This window comes from Elephantulus edwardii, unplaced genomic scaffold (genome assembly GCF_000299155.1).
Source record: "Elephantulus edwardii isolate Elephantulus edwardi_28Jun2011 unplaced genomic scaffold, EleEdw1.0 scaffold00011, whole genome shotgun sequence".
In the NCBI taxonomy this organism is placed as follows: Eukaryota; Metazoa; Chordata; class Mammalia; order Macroscelidea; family Macroscelididae; genus Elephantulus; species Elephantulus edwardii.
This window is the reverse complement of record NW_006399761.1, coordinates 10273696-10297031: the sequence shown is the minus strand read 5'-3', so window position 1 is coordinate 10297031 and position 23336 is coordinate 10273696.

Below are 23336 nucleotides of genomic sequence, written 5' to 3'. Positions count from 1 at the left end.
ATGGAATGTTCGAATCCTTGATACTCTTCAGCAAGTGCTTCAAGTCCTCTGCAGTTTCAGGGAACAAGGTTGTATTATTTGCATAACTCTGGTTTTTGATGCATTTTTCTTCATTCCTCACACCACATTCTTCCCCATAAAGTCTAACCTCTTGGGTGATTTGTTGAGCATATAGGTTGAAAATGTATGGGGAAAGGATACATCCCTAATACACTTCTTTTCTGATTTGGAAACATGCAGTGTTCTTTTGTTCTGTTTGGACAACAGTTTCTTGTTCTGGAGGTTTCATATGACCACAACCCAGTGTTTTCAGATTCCCATTCTTCTCACTGTTAGCGACAATTTGTTGTGATCCACACAGTTAAATGTCTTTACATAATTTATAAAACACACATAGACAGTCTTCTGGTACGCTCTGCTTTCTGTCACAATCCATACACATATTAATATATATGTAAAATTGGAACATATATCCTTGAATTTATCAGAAATGTATGTGCTGCTTCCCACAGCCGTTGAGAATGGTTTAAGTGCTGGCCAAGTAGTTTTCTGGTAAAACAGTTTTTAAATAAGCTGCATAATAGCAGAACAAGTAGTTATACAATACTCAATGAGATAGTAACTTAATATATAATGAAGGCTAAAGGATGACAAATTATGTGAAATACTTAAAAGTATTTAAAAAAAAAAGAAGGATCAGTATACTAACGTTGATTGCAATACTATTTATGTAGTCTAGAAAGAAGAAACAACCAAAAATGTCCACCAACAGATGAATGGAGAAATAAAATGAGGTAAGAGCATATGTCTGAGCGTTATTTAGTCAGAAAGAGTGGTAAAGTTCTTTCTGGTACATGTTAGTACCTGGGTAAACCTAGAAAACAGAATGCTGAATGAAGCAATACAGACATTAAAAGACAAATATATGATCTATTAAAAGCCAGAAGCCATGGAGCTCTGGTGGCCTAATGGCAAGAAGCTGCGCTGTAATCCCAAAGGCAAGTGGTTCAGGACCACCAGCTGCTCTGCAGGAGAAGGACGGGCAATTTCCTTCCATGTGATTAACTGCCTCTGAAAACCCACCCGCGGGTCAGCTGCGCGTCAGTGCTGACTCCACGGTACACAACAACAACAAAAGCCAGAAGAGAAAAATGTATGACCTCAACTCCTTGCTATCAAGTCAGAATAAACCTATAATTGACCTCTCCCCCCACCCACCTCCAGATGGCTTTCAAAGCCTGAATATAACACAGGAGGAGAATTCCCATCTTACTTCCTCAGAGCAGCTGGTAGATTCGAATCTCTCACCTTTGGGCTCGCAGCACAACTTCCTACTGACTAGGCTCCCAGAGCTTGCTTACGAATGACTTCAGGGGTACGTGGTATTACTTAACTGAACACATGGTCAGTGCAGACAGCTTTAACATGTGTCTCTTGAGTAAATGTTGACAGTTCAGCTCTGTCCACAGGCTTCTAAGGAGAAAGGCTTTGTGATATACCTTTGAAAAAATATCCACTGAAAATCACACAGTTCAGATCTAAGGAGTCATCGTTAATTTGAATTAACTCAGCAGCAGCGGCCGCAGGTTACTGCTTAAGGGGTACTGTGGATCTGTTAAAAATGAAGAAAAAGTTAAAAATGGTTAGTGAAGATTGTTGCACAAGAGAACGTGGATAATTACTACTGAATTTTACATTTACAAATAGTTGAAATCAATGCATGTTGTGGTATTTCTCCACTATAAAAGGTGGTTTGTGGTAGGTAGGGAGGTAGGGAGGTAGGCAGGTAGGCAGGTAGGCAGGCAGGCAGGCAGATAGTTGTAGTTGCATGCTGTAGAGTTGGAACTAACTCATAGCTGACCCTCCAGTGGGTTTTCAGAGGCAGTAAATCCTACTGTTCCTTCTCCCAAGGTGGATTTGAACCACATGCCTTTGGTATTGCATGCAGTGCAGGCATTTACCACCTGGATGGGGCATCCAGGCATGGAGAACCAATACATAATTAGCAAACACTTCATGATTTTGAATTCTGTAACATATTTTAAATGACAGAGATTAAATAAATTTTGAACATGTTTAACTTAAGACAAGCTATGTAGGCGGCAGTAAAATAGAGCCATCAAATCTTAGTGACTTAACACAAATAAACCTTTATTCCTTATTTACATCATCTAGCTAATATATGTGTGTTGAACATTCACTATTTTAGATGAAGTATTGATTTGATCACGTGTTTCAACGATCGACTTAAGAATGGGGCTGTAGTATTTAGCACACAATTGGTAAATACTGTAGTTAATGGCTGGTCCACATGATTGCTCACAGCCAATCACAAGGCGATTGGATGTGAAGGGACAGGAAAGTACAACTTTAGTAATAGGAAGAAAGAGAGGCTATTAGTGGGTGTTGGTAATGTTTGCCAGGTGCCTTTGTTGTTGTTCTGGGCTGCTGGTCGGAACTGACTCATAAGTGACCCCCCCCCAGTGGGTTTTCAGAGGTTGTGAATCACAGGGGAGCATTGGATCACCCATCTTTCTCCAGAAGACCAGCTTTTGGACTTGAACTATCAGAAAGGTGCTGATTCGGGTTAGCAGTGGACCTCTGTACGGACCACGAACAGCACATTCTTATAATTGGCCAAATGAAAGTATTAAAATAACAGTAAATTCTACACATCTATCCTGAGCTTGATAAAACTGGCATTTTTGCGCAGAGCTATGGAAGTGAGGAAAGAGAAGTTAAGAGTAAGAAGAATCATTTCTTGGACTTGTAAATTTTTTTAACAGAAAGACAAAAGAGAGAAAATCCATTTTTTAAAAGAGATGGGGCGCTCTGGTGGCCTAGTGGCAAGAAGCTGCAACTACAATCCCAGAGGTGCACAGTTCGAATCCACCAGATGCTCTGCCGAGGAAGGAGGGACAATCTCCTCCTGTACCAGTCAGATCTGATTTGATGGTACACACACACACACACACAAAATAATAAAATTAAAAGAGAAAATGGTCAATAAGATAGTTAATTTTAACAGCAAAAGAGAGATAAAAGCCCATTACTAGGTCTTATTCTTAATTTCTGAGAACAAGAGAGAATATTTGTCTATTTATACCTAACTACAAGAGCGAGATGAGACAAAAGGACCAATTTTTGAAGCAAATCAAAGCATTAGAAAAACTTCACCAACAGTGAAAATCATATCAAAATAGAAATAAGGTAAGATAAATGGGCCTTCTTTCTCCGCCTTTGAATAGCAATATGAAATTAAGGCTGAGATAATTTCCTATTCACGGAAGCTATTCTGCTTTGAAATTTACTCATACGCTCTGGTATCTTAGAAAGGTAATGCACTCTGTAATGTGGTCTTTAAAATGCACAGTGTGACTGGCACGGTTTAAACATAACGTTTAGTTGCAGTATCACCCCAAATTATCCCAGCAGGGGGAGCTGAGACAAACCACCAATTTTGACTCCACATGTATTCCAGGCAGAGAAAAATGGGTAAAATGGCTTCTTTTGTGCTCTCCCGGCTGCGTGTCTATATGAGCAGTGAAATTGTGTGGACGGGGTTTCAGCTCACAGTGGAGCTTTGTAGAGCAAACAGCAGGAGTTAACACCTCTCGGGGCAACAGGGGCTGCCAATGGAGCCCAGCTGTCAGCATACCCCAGAGGGTGGGTGGAGATTATAAGATAGGAAGTGGTTATTTTAGGCATTAAGCTCCAAGTGGCTGAACTCCAGTAGGGAAAAGGAAAGACCATGAATGGCAGGTATTCTAGGAAATATTAATTTGGCTCTTCAAACAGGTTGAGACACAGTGGAAGGTTATCAATAGGTTTCCAAGATTTAATGAGTGATTTCACAGTTCTTTGTCACTGTGACTGATCTCCCAAGAGTCACTTAACCTCTTAGTGCCTCTGATCTTTTCTCTGAAAAATGGAGATGGTGTCTAAAGATAAGAGAGAAAGTCAGGAGATTTCAAGAGGCCTCTTCCCATTTGGAGATTTATGGATCTGGGGTTCACAAAGGGTTCTTCTAGCTACACGGTTTGCAAAGGCCTGTGACCTTGAGTCGCCCTTGTAATTCTTAACATTCAACACTATACCTATAGGACTCACACTGTTTTAGACCCTCGGCTAGTTTTGCTACGTTGTCGGTGTGGTTAAATGCTATTGAGTCGTAGGCGACTCATAGCAACCCTATGCACTTTCATCCTTTCTCCAAGTTCATAGGGTTTCCGGAGGCAAGCTATTTCAGAAGTGGTTACCATTCCTGCTTCCAAGCTTGTTTTAATCAGGGAGCTCCACCAAATACTGTCCACCATGGGTGACCAATATCACATTTGGCACATCAGTGTCACAGTGTTCCGCATCACAGCCACCACGAGTTACCTCTGTACAGCACATCGACAAAGCAGTGCTATACCACCTAGAAGAATGTTCCACCAAAACCAATTATAACCAGGTCCTCAGGCTGCAGTCCCTCGGGTCCTTCAGGATTTAAAAATTCCAGCACACTGACAAGCTGGTGGACTGTTAGCCAGAGACCCCCAGTTCAACCTGCAAGTCCCATCTGCTGACACACACTTGTCTGGGATAATAGAATAAACACTTGTTAAGTAAATAAGGAACTTAGGTGGTGCCATCCATAGCCTGTTGGGATCTAATGGACCTCAGTGGCACTAAGGTTTGTTGACTCAAATCCAACGCCTTCAAGAGAGAACAGACACACAGGTGACCTTCCACGGGATGTCTGGAGGCATTAAGATTTGTAGTTGTTGTTATTGTTACATGCTGTGAGTGACTCTAACTCGTAGCAACACAAAGTACAACAGTTCTGAAATCTGTTCTATCTTGAGCCACTTCCACTATCTCTGACACACCTAATCCCTTATCCCCAGCCACTGACCCAATTCATCTCATCCAGGGTTGTTTTCTTTTGTGCTGTCCCTCCACGCTTACCAAGCGTGGCATACCTCTCCAAGGACTGGTCTATCCTTGCAGGATGCCCAAAGCATAGAGGATGGCTGTGATGCAATGACCCCATGACAATTTGTTTGAGGCTGTATCTCCTCTTCAACCACAGAGTGTTTATGAGGACTGTTATGTACTAATGCAATAATGTTATTTGCATATTGTCTTCATATGCTTACTGCTCAAAAAGATATTAGTCCTGGTGAGTACAATGATGATCGTCATTGAAATTAGGGTCAGATACAGATTTCTTCATGATACCATTAAGTGTCCTACGTTCCTTGCAGGGTGCTCTAGTAGCGTAGTCTACAGGGAGTGGTGCTGCTAACCCAAAGTATGTACTCCTCCGACGGTTCAAATCCACTTGTAGCTCCATGAGAAAAAGATGTGTAAACCTCCTCCCATGGAACTTACAGCCTTGGACACCCAGTGGAGCATAAGCTGTGAGTTTAAAGAAGTTTCTTGGGACAAGTTCCAAGTTGTGTTATAGATCCATTGTTGGTGTTTCTCTCTTGGACTTTATCTGCCTTTCTTTCTCAGTTTGTTCATGAGCGTAATTGACTAGTCTCTTCAACGAGTTGGAGATTTGCACCAGAGGTACAGGGTGTAAGGTATGTGGCTGGGCTCCTGATTCGTGACCTGACTTTCCTGGCATGGGAGACCATGTAATAAGCATGACGTCCCTTTCCAAGAAACAGTGTCTCCTAGTAACATACCCAAATAATGAGAGACAAAGCTTTACCATCTTTGCCTCCAAGGAACAATTCGGGTGCATCTTCTGAAAGATTATCTGTTTATTCTTTGGTAGTCCATGGGATATTCAGTACTCTTCTCCAACACCACAGCTCAAAGGCTTTAATTGTTCTGGTAAGTGAACCAACTCAGTCCCATGAGGACAAATACTGTATAACACCATTATTGTAGAAATAGAAAGATAAATAGTAAAATATGTGTGAGGACTCAAGAAAGGAGGGTAGGAGCAGAGAGGATGGGTAGCAGGGAGGGGGATAATCATATAAGGTCGCACAAATTGATGGGTGGGTAAAGGAAATGGGAACGATCTGGTGTGAAAAACAAATGTGCATAAACTTTGTAAAGTAAACAAGTATAAAATAAAAATTTTCTTTAAAAAGAAAAAAACACCCATACAACAAATGGTACATAGAGAACCACCAGATGATATTCAAGATAAAATTAAAGGAGACTGTGTGACACCAGGAATATCACTGCTGATGTCAGATGGATTCTGCCAGAAAGCAAAGAATACCAGAAGAACATCTATTTGTGCTTGATTGATTGTGCAAAGGCTTCTGACTGTGTAGATCATCACAAATTATGGCTAACTTTGAGTAAAATAGGAATCCCAGACACTTAGTTGTGCTCATGTGAAATCTTTACCTAGAGGCTGTTGTGTGAGAGGGCAAACGAGCACATGGTTTACTATTAAGAAAGTTGTGCTTCATTGTTATTTCTTTTTCACCATACCTCTTTAATCCGTATGCTGAGAAAATTATTTGAGAAGCTAGTCCCTATAAAGAAGAATGTGGGGTCAGGATCAGAGGAAGACCTATCAAAGACCTGTGTTATGCAGATAACACAACCTTGCTTGCTGTATGTTAGAAAGACTTGAAACATTTGCTGCCAATGATCAAAGGCTATAGGCTTCAATATGGACTTTATATCTCAATGTCAAGAAAACAAAAATTTTCACCACTGGACTGATAGACAACATCATGATTGATGGAGAAAATAATGAGACTGTCAATGACTTAATTTTACTTGGATCCACAATCAAAAAACTTGGAAGCAGCAGTCAGAAAGTCAGAGACATATTTCCCTAGGAAGTCTGCAGTCAGGGACCTCTTCAAATCATTGAGGAGCAATGATGTCACATTGAGGACTAAGATGTGCCTGATTCAGGTCATGTCTTTTCAGTTACCTGCTATGCATTTGAGAGTGGAGCAATGAATAAGGGTGACAGAAGATTAGTTAATACCTTTGAGCTGTGGTGTCAGAGAAGAGTACTGTCATCCTTTTTTGATAGCATCAATATCACCCTTATCAAACTCAGTAAAACAACATACTGAGACATCTTACATAGAAAGATGGAAAAGATCCAACCCAAATCCTGAATACCATCATGTTAATTCCAACTCACAGAGGCCTGCTGGACTGAGAACAAAACTCGCTAGGATTTCCAAGACCATAATCTTCATAGAAGGCGACTGCTTCAGCTGGTTGGTTTGGACAGATAGATACCTTTTGATTACCAACACGGGCTTTAAAACACTGATCCACCAATAGTCCTTAGAAAAGACCCAAGGGACAATCCAAAGATCCCCCAAGTAAACTGTTTGCCAACAGTCTCCAGAGATTATTGTACAAAGAAGCATTAGTTTGACTACAGAGGCAAACATAAAATATTACCACTTAGTCTCAAGATAAAGGCTACATTGATGTATCTTTCTATGTACAGATACAAAATGGCTGAAAAATTAAATATTAAGTTCCCATTATGAATATATGATGAGTGACAGTGGAAACTTATTTCAATATTCAATTACTCCAGCAGGGCTTTTTGCTATCAAAATATGAACCACATTAATCCTGTGGCTGCACTCCAGCTACTTAATCTTTCTTCTGAATCTTCAGAAAGATTAAATTACTTTCTCAGCAGATTTAAAGCACTAAGCATTTATTCTGACACATTCATATTTTTATTACTTTAAGATTCAAAATGTTGGGATGTGAATCTTTGACTTTTTTTTTTCTTAGATGAGGCAACTAAATTTTACACTAACTTCACTTCTTCATAAAATATTTTCCCCTATTTTGCTTACACACGCACTATCATTAAGAAAGTAGTTACAGTGTCTGTGAATATGTGGCAAGAATAATAAGAGTAATAAAAGGATTTTATTGTAAATTCCCTTAACAATGATGATTTTTTTCTCAGCAATTATTTACTCAATGAAGGACTGGTTATATACATTTCATTCACTTCCAATTTAGTTTATGCAATTCTCAAGTGAGCAAGGGTATATAACCACCCTATTTTAGAATATCACTCTTTTTTCTGTAACTATTTCCTGTCACCACATGTATTCTACACAAAGGAAGAGTGATTCTCCTCAAAATTTATTGATGCTTTGATATGGAGCAGATTAATAAATGCAAAGCCAGACTGCTAGAGTCTAGGAGAATCAATTGTAAATGGAAATCACCAGTGTTTGTTAGTGGGATAAGCATTATTTAGATTGAAAAAATATACTTTTATTATTATCCTCAAATCCTATATGAATGTATTTGATAAACTCAAATTTATATAAAGGGATAAAAAGATTACATCAAGGTTTTATAAAATGGGTTAGATCATCTCTTTGAATTTTTAAATTAAATCTACTTGAATTCATTTCACACATATTCAGTATACATAGTAGAACAGCAACAACAATAAAAACCCCTAGAAAACAAGATTTCACTCAAATGCAATCAATAAAATGTGCAAAGATTTCCCAAAGTAAAAGACAGAGTCTGGTTCATAGAGAGTTTGTTTTGTTTTGTTTTTAAGATGTGTGCTTTGCAAAATGAATGCATTTTCTTTTCTCTCTCCCTTTCTTGTGAAAGGAAAATGAAGCTCAAATCTAAAGGTCAGGATCTTTGGGTTTTAGTGATCTACATTCTCATTAAAAGGCCAAGCATTACAGCACCTAAACTGGAAACCTCGGGTTGACCGCCCTGCAATTTTTTGACTAATGGAAACCCCACACTGGTTTTCCAGGTTGAAAATCATATGGGACAAAATCTGCTGTGTGATCAAGTTAATATTAAATAATCCAATATAGTATCTCATTAAGTAATTCTTAAAGGAGCACGATACTTAAGGTAGTCATATTTTTTTCTAATTAAGCTATTTTGTTCTGATTGTTCAAACATGACCAAAGCTTGCTTGCTGAAAATGAGGAAGACTTGAAGCGCTTGCTGCAGAAGATCAAAGACTACAGCCTTCAACACTGATTACCTCTCAGGGGACACATGCTAAAGGCAAATCCTCACATTACATTGATAAGCAACATCATGACGGATGCAGGTAAAATTGAAAGGGTCAATGATTTCATCTTACTTGAATCCATAATCAACAACCTTGACACCAACAGTTAGGAAATGTATTGCACTGGCGAAGTTTATTGTCAGGGATATCTCCACATTAAAGAAGAGAAATTATATCAGTCTGAAGACTAATGTGTGCTTGACTCAGGCCACAGACTTTTCCAGGTAAGCCTGACTCAGGCCATGGTGTTGGAGAATATTTCAGGGACTGACAAAAGAACAAAGAGATACGTCTTTTCAATCATTGCTATATATCTCAAAGCAAGACAATGAATTAGGATTATAGAAGAAAAAATGATGCCTTTGAATTATGATGTTGGAGTATATTCCATGTACTACCAAACGAATAAAGAGGTGGGTGTAGGAAGAAATGCAGCCCGAATTCTCCTTGGAGGCAAGGACGACAAAGCTTGTAGACGCTGTTCCTTGGAGAGGGACAATATGCTCGGGAAGGTGGAGGGTCAGTAATGGAGAGGAATACCCTTAATGAGATTGTCTGACACAATGACCCCAAGTAACCAGGTCAAGTGTGTCAGAGATGATGAGGATGGTACAAGACGAGACAGGCTTCATACTTGATTCAATGTCACCAGCAACAAGAGTTGGTCAACATATCCAAATATAGTTTTGATTTCAAGATTACCTGGAAATAGTTCAAGGGTCTGTTCACCCTCATAGACTTTAGGGAATTTATGGACTTCATTGAGAATTTTTAATTCTGCACCACATTTCAGTTCTGTTGATCGAATTTCTCATGTAGAATCTCTGGTGGCCTTGTGGATAAGGAGTTGTGCTCCTAACCCAAAGGTGACTCCTCTAATCTAATTCTCCTTGGGAGAAAGATGGGCAATTTCTTTAAGGGGTATGTAGACTCCGAGAACTCTGGAGAGGGTCAGTTCTGAGTTGATGGCAATGAGGGTGTTTATGGAGTTTTATAAAGTTTCCAGTAACATTTAAAATAATGTTGTTGTTGTTGTTAAGTGCCATCGAGTCGTAAGCAACTCATAGCGACCCTATGAACAACAGTCCTCAACATTTGTGTGACTTTCATCCTTTCTCCAGGTTCATAGGGCTTCCGGAGGCAAGTTATTTCCAAAGTGGATGCCACTGCTGCTTCCAAGCTTGTCCACCATGGGTAAAACCATTATCATATTTGACACATTGGTGTCACAGTGTTCAGCTTCACAGCAACCATAAATTACCTCTGTATGGCAAATTTAAAATATTTCAATTGATAGTTACCTATTATCTTTCTAGTTCTCACTGCATGTAGAAAGGATCTCTTTCTTTTTCCTTTTCAAACTAGTACGTTATTTTAATATTTCGTAATTTCAATTTTAATATGTTTAAGCATATTTTATCCCTTAAAACAGTTTTAGTTTAGCTAATCTTGAGAAGACTGTACAGAGAGTTCCTGTATACTCATACTCAATTTCTTTTGTCAGTAGTATCTTACATTGTTGTTGTTGTTATGTGCCACCGAGTCAACTATGACTCCTGGAGACCCCCGACACAATAGCTCTGAAGCTTACTCTGTCCTGAACCAAACTGTCTCTCACATCCACCCTCAGTTATTGTGTCAATTCATCTCAATCCAGGGTCTTCCTGTCTTGTGCTGTCCCTCGACCCTTCCAAGGATGATATTCTTTTCCCAAACCTGTTAGTATTATAATCTATTACAATGAATGACCCAATATTGAATGATATCTTGATGTAGATTCCTAGCTTCTAGAACTACGAGGCCATAAAATTCTGTTCTCTTAAGATAAATGAGTGATATTTTATTATAGTATGCATAGTGCACTAAAATATGAAGATTAAAACAAAAAGAAGGAATTCTAAAACACTTTTATCATATGTGGAGAACAAGCCATATTTAGGAGAAGGAAGATAATTGTATTGTGAGTGAATGTGGAGGACTAGAGTAGTTTCAATTATGGGAGGGTTTCCACCCAGATAAACGAGAAATCTTTCCAAACAGATGTCTAGAGAGTACTTAAGGTTTTTCGGGCTTAGCACTTAACGTTTTCTATTTAAGGCTGCCTTATTGGAAAGTATGTTCAGTTAAGTTGTGTCAAATGAGGACCTTTCCCAGATTTTTTCAATATGGATCACAAAATCTTTTCCACAAATCACATTCCGTGATGCTCAGCTTTCGATTGTTTGTTTCCTATGATTAAATTCTCATTTGAATATTGTGCCATTAGAAATCTGTCCACCATTGCTCACGATCTTAAAAGAGATGGGAGTTAACTTAATTTCAAGTCAGCCACTTTCCTGGTTGAATGAAAAACGCAATCCTGACTCAGGATCTCAGTTGGTTGTGTGTATGTATGAGCAACGGCGAACCAGAGGCTGCACATTTCGGAAGGTGAGGTTTTGCAAAGCCGGCATCTACAGCAGGTGTTGTCTGTGGAACCTGCTTCCTGTTTCCCATACAGCTGCACAAGGTTCTGGCAGGCAGCAGGAAGGCGTGCCCCGTAACCTCAGTAATTTCTTCTTGCTTGGCTTGAGATTCTGGCCATGTCTGTGAATAAATTTCCCATTTTATTACAGCTATAAAAAGCTAGAGTGTTAACATTATCCATACAGATGCAATGCTCGCCTAAGCCAAGGAGTCTTCCTGGACCACCAAAACCGTGCAGCTGCAGCCACTGGGTGCCGTAAGCGGTGACATTCTCTAAATCTCAATCTCTTTAAACTGTGGCACTGTCAGGAGGTTGACTCAGGGTAAACATTTGCTGTGTCAATTAGCTGGTGAGCAGTTCTCTCTAAATAGGCTATTTTCCTCCTTTACGGGCTTTCTTTGTTGTTTGTTTTTGTATTTAAAATCAAAGTGCATCTTAGAGGAAAAGGGCTAATTTGTCACTGCTTGTGTGGTAATACATTTGTGGACTTTTAGCCTGTATGCCTTACTCCCTCATATTGTTTAAGTTGGGTGCTAACATTTATTTTGAAGTAAGGAATTGTTCTAAGTGGTGTTGTTGTTAAGCGCTATCGAGTGGTAGGCAACTCACAGCACAACCCTATGAACAAAGACCTGAACATTTGTCTAACTCTGGTGGTTTTTTCATGTTCATAGCGTTTCCGGAGGCAAGCCATTTCAGAAGTGGATGCCACTCCTGCTTCCAAGCTTGTTTTAATCGGGGAGCTCCACCAAACACTGTCCACCATGGGTAACCATTATCACATTTGATATGTCAGTGTCACAGTGTTCAGCTTCACAACAACCACAAATTACCTCTGTACAGCAATGTACACACCAATGTTATACTACTTAGAAGAATGTTTGGCAAAAAAACAACTTAAATCAGGCCTGAGGGCTTCAGATTAAAATCACTCACCTTGAGCTTGGTAGCATAACTTTCTGTCCACTGGGCCAACATAGCTCTCTCCGTGTTGTTGTTGTTATTGTTGTTAAGTGCCACTGAATCGCAGATGACTCATAGCGACCCTGTGAATGAAAGAGCACTGTTCATAGAATTTCTGGAGGCAAATTATTTAGGAAGTGGATGCCACTCCTGCTTCCAAGCTTGTTTTAATCGGGAAACTCCACCAAACACTGTCCGCCATGGGTACTACATGCACTAAATATTATTTAAGGATAAACACAGATATGGTAATATGTTACTGTCAGTCTTGGATAAATTTAAAAGCAATTCTATTCTTGTTAGTTGCTTTAAACTTGGTTCCAATTCATAAAAACTCAAAATACAGCAGAAGGAAACTTTATTCAGTTTTGCGACATCATCGAAATCATCGTAAGCCTGAACCTAATGTGGCATCCTGAGTCCACCCACCTCCTTGAGGGTTTCCCACTTGTTCCTTGACCCTCTACCAACAAGACGTAATCCTTCAGGACTGCTCCCTTATGTGAGTGAAAATATGTGAAACAAATTCACCATTCTCATTCTAAGAGGACTTTGTTAGTTCTATGGTATATTTATTATTCTTTGCCAATGGCACAATTTAACTACGTCAGTCTTGAGTTGTTCTTATTTGTTACCTGATTTTCACATACATAATAGACAACTGAAAGTACAATGGCTCGAGTTAGAATTACTTAGTCCTCCAAGTGGCATCATTACTCTTCAACACTTTAAAACGTTCCTTCTAAGCAGATGTGCCCACTGCAATATATTGTTTGGTTTCCTGACTACTCTATTCATGAATGTTTATTGTGAATGCAAATACAACTAAATCCTTGCTAATATCAAAATTTTGCTTATAGGTATAGTCACGAGGGTTATTTTTTGAGTTTCCTTCATGTTTATGTATGACCCATATTGATATTCATCAGTAAGCACTTCAAGTGCCCTTTGTTTTCAATGAACAAAATTGTGTCATCTGCATATTTCGGGTTATGTCTTCTTCCAACTCTGATTACACATTTTTTTAAAAAAAATTACTATTAATTTTAATGAAAATTTACAAAGACTTTGGATTTCCATTCATTCATTGTTGCACTTTTCTCCCTACCCACCTCTCCCCCCAGTACACTCTTCTCTTTGAAAAGTACAAGAAAAATTCTTTCATTGTTTTACAATTCCTCCTCCCAGGTCCACTCCACTATGCAGCCTTCATTCTGGACTCCTGTCATGACAATAATACCTAATCACATATCCCTTTTAAACAGTTTTCTTTCTCATCTGTTTCAATGCAGTATACATTATTTATTCCATCTTTCACAGTCTCCCCCCAACCCTAATGTCAGTCCTGTTTTACAAGAGTGGCATTATGTAGTATTTTCCTTTTGTGACTGAGATATTTCACTCAGCATAATGTCCTCCAGGTTCACCCATTTTGAGTAATATTGCATGAGTTCCTTGTTTTTCAATGCAGCATAGTATTCCATTGTGCGAACATACCACAGCTTCTCTATCCATTCGTTTGTTGATGGGCACTTAGGTTGTTTCCAACTCCTTGCTATTGTGAACAAAGCCTCAATAAACATGGGTGTGCATATATCTGCTTGAGTGTCAGTTATGGTTTCTTTACGGTATATTCCCAGCAGTGGAATTGCTGGGTCAAATGGTATCTCTATTTGCAACTTTTTGAGAAAGCGCTATATCGCCTTCCACAGTGGTTGCACCATTTTACACTCCCACCAACAGTGAATAAGGATTCCAGTTTCTCCACAACTTCTCCAGCATTTGTTGCTTGCTGTTCCATTAAATTTTGCTATTCTGACTGGGATGAGATGATATCTCACAGTTGTTTTGTGATTATACATTCTTATTCATACACTAGAGCTTCTCAGATTTTTTACTCGGCATACAGATTGACTAAGTCTGAAGAAATGATACACCCTTAAAGTGTATCTTAGCTAATTTTAAACCATTCACCAAGTAACCCCTCGTTCTTTTCAAAAGATTTCTCCTTAGACTGATTCCACATGAGAATAATTAAGTGTTCTGGCATTCCTATTTTTCTCAAAGTTGTCCCTAATTTGTTATGATCTAGTTAAATAACTTTTTGCTATTCTGACTGGGGTGAGATGATATCTCACAGTTGTTTTGATCAGGGACTTTTCATATGCTGTAAACTGCATGAGCAAAAAAAATGTCCATCATTAGTTAGAATAGTTTCTGGAAGGTTCAAACCATGTGCCTTTGCTTAATAGCACAACCAGTTACCACAAAGCCATCAGAACTCCCCTTCACAGTCTAACAAAAATGAGAGCATTTCTGTTTTCCAGACCTACTACAATTTTTCTGTCAGAAGTGAGAGAATAAACACTCAGTATCTGATTTTGCCTTCTTCAATCTTCGTGGTTTTTTCAGCATCAATGGCCTCAATGGTAATACTTTGAATGCCACTCTCCGACATGTTTTCAGCAGCTACTTGATAATTATAAGCATCATGAAGACCAAACTTATTAGCCACCAGTGTGAAATTGCACAAATGTTTTCTTATTTTCATCACTGTTAGGCAGCTTTTCGGCTAATGCAATGCGACTGAAGTTTTGAGAAATTAAATCTGTAATTATTATGTATACTATGGATTAAGTCATGAGAGAATATTAGAATAAGTGCGTATATTTGTATGTGATGTTTCTTTCATTATGATCAGTTTTAATTCTTACATAAAAAGGTATAGATAGCTAGGTTGAACCCTTTTAAAATGGTAGACCAGTCACTTTTAAAAAGAAAAAGAATAAATGAAAAATCCAACTTTTCTGTAAACTTTCATTAAAATCACAATTAAAATAAAAAATTTTCTAAAAGACCCCCAACGTATTTCATTTCCTAAAGTAGGGTTCATAAGAATCATTTTCAAATGAGCTGTGGTAGTTAGTTGCCTGAAATAAAATTTCTACCCCTTCAAAATTTAATGAACCTTTCCTCCACCTTATCAAAAACAATTATCCCTGTTTAATATACTATAAATGGTAAAAGGATATAATACATTATATTATCAACCCAACCTTAAATACTAAAATATGAAAGCAATACATTTATTGGAAATTCTTCTTAAAAGTAGACTTTTTGTTTATTTTTATAAGGATAAAAATCTAACATCATGCATTTATATAAGGAAGTAAAAATTTTGGCTTTAGTTTATTGTTTTCTGCAAAGAACACTGAAGAACTATATGCATGATGAAGTATTCATCTCTTAAACTTTCTAGACAATTTGAAAATGTCAGGACACACATTATTCTGTTTATATTAAACAACCTGTCAGCGCAGTGCATTTGTGAAAAATAACAGTGGGTTATTTGTTTGGTATTTTCAATGCCTCTACATTTAACTCAAAATGCCTCCTGCCTTACGTTTGTAATAAAAAAAAAATCATTAAATATATTCAGTGCCCACTATTTCCATGACAACCTGGTGAAAAACTTTCCATCATCAGAGGTGGTGGAATTGTCCTATAATGCAAAGACCACACCAAAAAAAGAACACAATAATATGGAATATGTTGTTGTTGCTGAATGACTTCAAGTCGAGTATGACTCACAGTGACCCTATGGACAAAAAAGACTTGAAGCCTCTCTACAACTATCGACATTTATTAAAGTTCATAGGGTTTCCAGAGACATGCTATTTAGGAAGTACATGCCATTCCTGCTTCCAAATATGCAATCTAGCTCAACCATAAAGAAAAATGAGGTGCTTATGTTATTGTAGCATGGGCCATTTATGAAATGACAAAAATGTATAAAGGGATTGACTCCAATAATAATGATTCATAGTTACTACTGGTTGGAGGAGCTCTGGTTAGTCTAATGGTGAGAAGCTATATTGCAATTCTAAAAGCACGTGGTTTGAATTCACCAGCTGCTCGATGGGAGAAGGATGGACAAACTTCTCCCATGAGATTTACTACCTCTGAAAACCTGCTGGAGGGTCAGGTACGAATCAGTTCTGATGGAGAGCACACAAGAACAACAACAGTGGTTGCAGAAAAGAAAGGAGGAAATGAGTATCTAGGTAGTGGTTGTTGCCGTGTGACATCAAGTTGGAAGCAAGTTCCAGAGGGTTTCAAGTGGCAGTCAATTGCACGACATGAGACGCCTATCCTGTGGAGCAGCTGGTGGATTCAAACCACGTGCTTCTGGAGTTGCAGCACAGCTTCTGACCACTCGGCCCCCAGAGCTCCCTAATATCAAGATAGTGGCGAATTTTTGTTTATAGTCACAAGAAAGGTGGCAATGAATATGGGAGAGAAGAGACAATAACCTGCATGTACAGAAAGAACATGTTAGCAAATATTACATACAGTTTGTAAAAATAACTATGAAAAAAAAAACCACCCGGGCTTTTGAAGCTAATAGTATTTAGACATAACAAAATATATGCTAGAACTCATTTTCTCAGGACTAGGATGAAGAAGATCAGGATTTCAGCTGACAATCTAGTATTTGGCATAATACAGCCATTTTTTTCAAATCTCATTCATATCCACAATATGGTCCGTGAAATAGAACATGTGTGGTTTGTGTCTTGTGTAAACAATATATATTATACAGAAAGTCTTGAGATTATCAGCAAGTTCCAGTCCCAGATCTACCTCATCTTGATTTTGTGCATAATTTGGAATAGTTAGATATGATTAATACTTAACATTTATTAATCAAATGATTCAGTTTCCTTACTTAGAGAAATAACAATGGAGACTGAATGATAGAATTTTGTACAATGATCTTTTTTAAAAAAAATGTAAATACTTTTTTAAAAAAAGAAAATATAAACAGACTATATACATGGATCTCACCTGAGGGGTTACATGGGTATCATATTGACTATATTCATATACATAATTGATGGGAGTTAATTATCAACAGTCAAAATCAGGCCCGGGGTTGAGAGTGGAACAGATTATCTGTTAGTCATATGCAAGCTCAAACAGAAATTTTCATTTCTTCAAAAATAAAGACAATTCTATGAGAATCAAAATGTGGCCATGAGTTTATCTCAATTGAATTTAAAAATCATCCCAATAGATTTGATGCACTGAGCAACAATGACTGAAGGTCCGCCTTGGTTGTGAGATGGTATCCTGGACATCGTCCAGGACTAAAGAAAAAAAGGTTATTAGGAAGACAAGAAAGATTAGAAACACCTAAGTGGATTTCAGAAGAGACTCTGAAACTTGCATAAGAACATAAAGTTACCAAAACCAAAGGAAGAAATGCAGAAGTCAGAGAGCTGATCACAAGATTTCAAATGAGCAGCTCAAGAACACAAAGCAAAGAATTATAAAGAAATGGGCAAAGAGCTGAAGTTAGAAAAGCAAAAGAATATGCTCTGTATTTGCTAAACTGAAAGAACTGCAGAGCGACAAGTTTGGAGTTCAAATCCTGAAAAAATTCTATTGGCAAAATTTCAAATAATGCAGGAAGTATCCAAAGGAGACGGCAGGAATGCACGACGTCACAGCACCAAAACATATTCAACTGACATTCACCCATTTCAGTAAATAATCTGTAACTAAGAAACAATGGTAACAATGGGAGACATTCAGGCTCCAGTGAAGACAGAGGCAAAAAAAAAAAAGTCTCCAGGAAGTAATAAAATACCATTGATTTCTTCCAACAAAAAGGGTTATCCATGGACTTCTCACTAGCCTATGCTAGGAGCTAAGAAACTGACTAGAAGTGGTCCATATATGCTTCCATTCAAAAAAGAGATGTGTAAAGGATAAAAAGAATATTAATGATACATGCCAGTAAAATCTTGCTAAAGATTATCTAAAAATGGCTAGAATAGTGCATCCCTAGTGAACTGCCAGAAAACCAACCTGGATTTGGAAAAGGCCATGAAATGAAGAAAGGCGTTTCAGACACTGATGATGTCTGATAGATTTTGACTGAAAACAGAATACTAGAAAGAGTTTACTTGTTTTATTGACTAAGCAACGGCGTTTGACTACGTGGATCACAACACACAAGGATGACATTTAGAACGGGAATTCAAGAACACTTATTTGTGCTCCTATAAACCATATGCATAGATGCAATGGTCTGAACAGAACAAGGAATACTGCAAGGTTTAAAATCAGGAAAAGTGTCAGTTATGAGTGTGTCCTTTCTCCACACACATTCAATATGTTTAACAAGACTTTTTTTAATTCATTAACTATTTATTATTGCTAAACATTTGACAAGATTTTCTTTTTTTATTAAGTGGGGTTTTTTATAAATGATTTTTAATGCAACATATATAGTTTTTTACAGCAGATTCTTTCCATTTGTTTTTTTCCCCATTCATTTATCGTTGCACATTTTCCTCCCTACCCACCATGCTGGTTCATTTTTCTTTTTGGAGAAAAAAAAATATCTTTTCATTGTTATACAATCCCACCCAATCCACGGTCCACTTTAATGTGCATTTCTTTCTCTGTAATCTTGTCATGAAAATAATAACTAATCCTATATTCCTTTTAAACAAGAAATTATTTTTTAAAATTGGATTATATGAAGTAGAATATAGAATTGTGTTCAGAGAAAGACTTATTAACAACCTACATTATGCAGATTATACATGCTTGTAGAAAGTGAAGACTTGAAGGACTTCCTGCAGAAGATTAAAGACTACAGCCTTCGATATGGATGTCATGTCAATATCTAGTAAATCCCCACCACCTCACCAGGAGGTGACACTGTTACAGGTCAAGAAAAGATTAGAGTTGTCAATGACTTCATTTTTCTTGGATCCTCCATCAACCACCGTGCTAGCAGAAGTCAAGAGATGAAAGCACGATGCATTGTGGAATCTGCTGTCAAGGATCTTTTTAAAACACTAAAGAGCAAAGGTATCAGTTTGGAGACTAAGTTGTGGCAGATCCAAGCTATGACATTTTCAATTACGTTGCATGCATTTGAAAATTGGACAATGAATGAGGAAGACCAAAGACAAAGCATTGTACTTTTGCACTGTACTAAGGATGAGGAGTATTGGATGAGCCATTAAAAGAACAAACAAATAGAAGCTGGAGGAAGAGCAACCAGTGTGGTCCTCAGAAGCGAGGACGATGGAACTTCATCCCACATACTTTGGGCACGTTGTCAGGAAGGGTGAGTCCTGGGAAAAAGATACTGTACTGGGAAAGGAGTCAGGTTAGTGAACGAGAAGAAGGTTTTCAAAGAGACGGATTTACACAGTGACCTTAGCAGTGGGCTGGAGTATTGTGGAGGTCTCGATGATGGTGCAGGATAGGAGAAGGTTTTGATTTCTTGTTAATAACCTCACCAGGAGTCACTGTTAATCCAGCGACACATGACAAGCAAAAAGAAAATCTTTTTCTTCATATATAGTACATATTTTTGCACATGAAAGAATTAAAGAAACATTGCCATATTAATTATGCTACCAAGCCAAAGGTATGTGATTTTAATCTGCGGACCTCAGGCCTGGTTTTAATTGCTTTTGGCCAAACATTCTTCTAAGTAGTATAGCACTGGTCTGTCCTTTTGCTGTACAGAGGTAACTCGTGGTTGCTGTGATGCTAAACATTGTGTCACAGATGTGTCAAATGTGATAATGGTTACCCATAGTGGACGGTGTTTGGTGGAGCTCCCCGACTAAAACACGCTTAGAAGCAGGAGTGGCATCCACTTCCAAAATAGCTTGCCTCAGGAAACTCTATGAATATGGAGAAATGATGAAAGTTATGCAAGAGTTTAAGTCTTTCATTCATAGGGTCGCTATGAGTCATCTATGACTCGATGGCACTTAATAACAACATGTTTAATACAGCAATACCGTAATGATAATAACATTTAATATGTACTACAAAATTATACTCAATTTTTATTATAAATTATTACATGTACCACACATTTTTAATATAATTGGGATCAAAGAAAGATGTGTTGTTGGATGTTGTCAAAAGCAGCATTTTTTTTTTAAAAGCAGCATTTTTAAAAATCATAGAGTCTTATTTTCAAAGGTCCTATCTTAATTCCCAGTTCAATGAGTAATCTGGTGTCTTCAAAGATTTTACAGATACAAGAATGTGTGCACCTTTGCCTGGAGTAACCAGTGCTGAATGAAGCCCAAGAATTAGAGGACTAGAGGACTAATCCCTCTATGAACCACGGCTTCCTCTACTGTAAGAGCAAAATAACTAAATGGATCCCAGCTACTATCAAAGAATATTTTGGTCAGGACAGAGCATACAGACAATGATATAAAGGGGTAAATGTGTAACTACTTTGCAATGTCCAAAAAAATCCCAAGACCTACTAGAATCATTAAGACTGGGTGAATTTCTGAGAAAATGATATTTTTTTAAACAACCAGAGAAAAAGAGTTCAGCACAAATTGGTAAAGAATGTCAGAGAGAGGAGGGAAAGAGTGGAGAAAGGGAGAGGGAGGGGAGAGAGGGAGGGGAGGGAAGGAAAGGAGAGAGGAGAGAGATAGAGAGATAGAGAGATAGAGAGGAGAGAGGAGAGAGAGAGAGGGAGAGAGAGACTGAGATTACAAAATACAGATAATACAAGGGAGTTCTGATAAGTGGTAAGGAGTTATTCTGCCAATCCAAAGGACATGGTCCAAATCCACCAGTTGTTCCATGCACATGCAATTTACTGTCTCTGTAAACTCTCTGGAATGTCAGCTATGAATCAGTTCTGACTCAGTGATACACAACAATAACATGTATAATACATATTTTTCTATCTATACCTGTTTCTCTATCTAGATATTTTGTTGCTGTGTGCTGTCAAGTTGGAACTGACCCATAGCTGACTTTCTAGAGGGTTTTCAGAGGCAGTAAATTGAATGGGAGGCCACCAGAGTATGCATGCACACAATCTCTGATAGATGATAGATAGAGATATAAATATAGAGATATATTGATATATATTGGCACATATTGATATATATTGACACATACTGATATATATTGACACATACTGGTATATATTGACACATATTGATATATACTGATATATATACATATATGTTGTTGACTGCCTTCAAGTTGAGCATGACTCCTAGCGACCCTATGAAAAAAAAGGCCTGAAGCCCCTCTACAACAATCAACATTTACCAAAGTTCATCGAGTTTCCAGAGGCATGTTATTTAGAAGTGGATGTCACTCCTGCTTCCAAGTGAATGAGGCAAATAACAACTTTTGAGTGGTTATTGTGTACAGTAGAGTTGGAACCGATCCATAGATGACCCTCCAGCGGGTTTTCAGAGGAAGTTAATTGCACAGGAGGAAAATGCCCATCCTTCTCCCATGGAGCAGATGATGGCCTTGAACCATGTGCCTTTGAGATTGCAGCACAGCTTCTTGACACCAGGCCACCTCAGATAGTCACTATATGTTAATTGAAACAACAATAGAATGCCAAACTACCTTCTACAGTAGTTGTACCATTTTACAGTACCACCAGAGTATATGAAAATTCCAGTCTCTTAACATCCTACTTCAGCTAGGGCAAAATGGTATCGCATTGTTGTTTAGGTTTGTTTCTCTGATGGCCAAAACCAAGTTTTTGATGGTCAAAGAGTTGCAGATAGCTGTTAATCCCTAAACTCAAATTCATGGTAACTCACATACAATGGAACAAAATTTGATCCCATCCTGTACTATTCCTGTCATCTCTTGGGGATAAAATAGCTATGTTTCATAGGAATTTTAATTGCTGAGTTTTGAAATTAGATCATAGAATCTAGGATTCTTCCTAGAATATATGATCATAGAAGCTACTCTGAAACCTGGTTAGCATAAAATTATACTTTTGCATAATAAGCTAAACAAAATAGTTTACTTATTATATTGAGCATTGCATTCACAAATATTCTTCAAATTAAAAAAGATTACCTTAGGAATATAGGTGAAATAAGTAATTGCATTTTAAAATATAATTTCATTCACAGAAATAAGGAATGAGAGTGAGATCAAACATGCAAAATAAGGTGAGGGAAATGAAAACATAAGAATTGATTTGATACTGAAGTTACAGTGGCTATAATGCCTTTTGCCTATCCCATGAAATCAAAAAAACCCTAGAGTCTGGGATTACCTGGCTGCCTAGAGTCCGAAATAAGACATTGGCTTGATCTAGGAGGAGAACTGAGTTTAATTCTTTCATAAAGGTAAGAGCATCAGATTTGCATACTCAGTGAAAAGAAAACTAAAGAATTTTAAAAAAAATAATAACCTTTCTTCTTTCTAGCAAAGGAAAAAAAACAAAAAAATCTTTACCGTCATAAATTAACCTCTCTCTTCTAGCAAAGGAAACAATAAAAAATTCTTAGGGCCATAGATTTGCTTTCTTCAGACAACTAAAAGAATCTCCCCTAATTTACAATATCATTTAAAACTGCAGAACACAAATATAAAGGCAAAAATCATGGAAAGGGGAAAGATCATGTGTGAAAAACAATGTATACACACTTTGTAAGCAAGCAAGTATAAAAGTTAAAAAAAATTAAAAAAGTAAAATGACTCCTCAGAAAAATAGATATTTTCAAACTAGGCTACAATTGTTCTGGAGAAGAATTTAGTATCTGATAATTTCAGATATTAAAATTATTCAGTAAAAAGAATAAAATGGTTAAATAAGCTAAAAAAACCCTTTTGTTTTAAAATTTAAATAAAAACCCATTTCAAACAAATTTCAGGTCAAAAAAATATCATCTTCAAAATAATTAAATATCTAGTTACTTATTTCATGATGTATGACAAAGCAATAGTCATATATAATGAAGTTTAAAAGTAATATGAATATGAAAATAAGGTAGAAAAACTTTAAAAATTCAAAGAAAAAGAATAAAAACACAAGCTTAAATCAATAAGCTC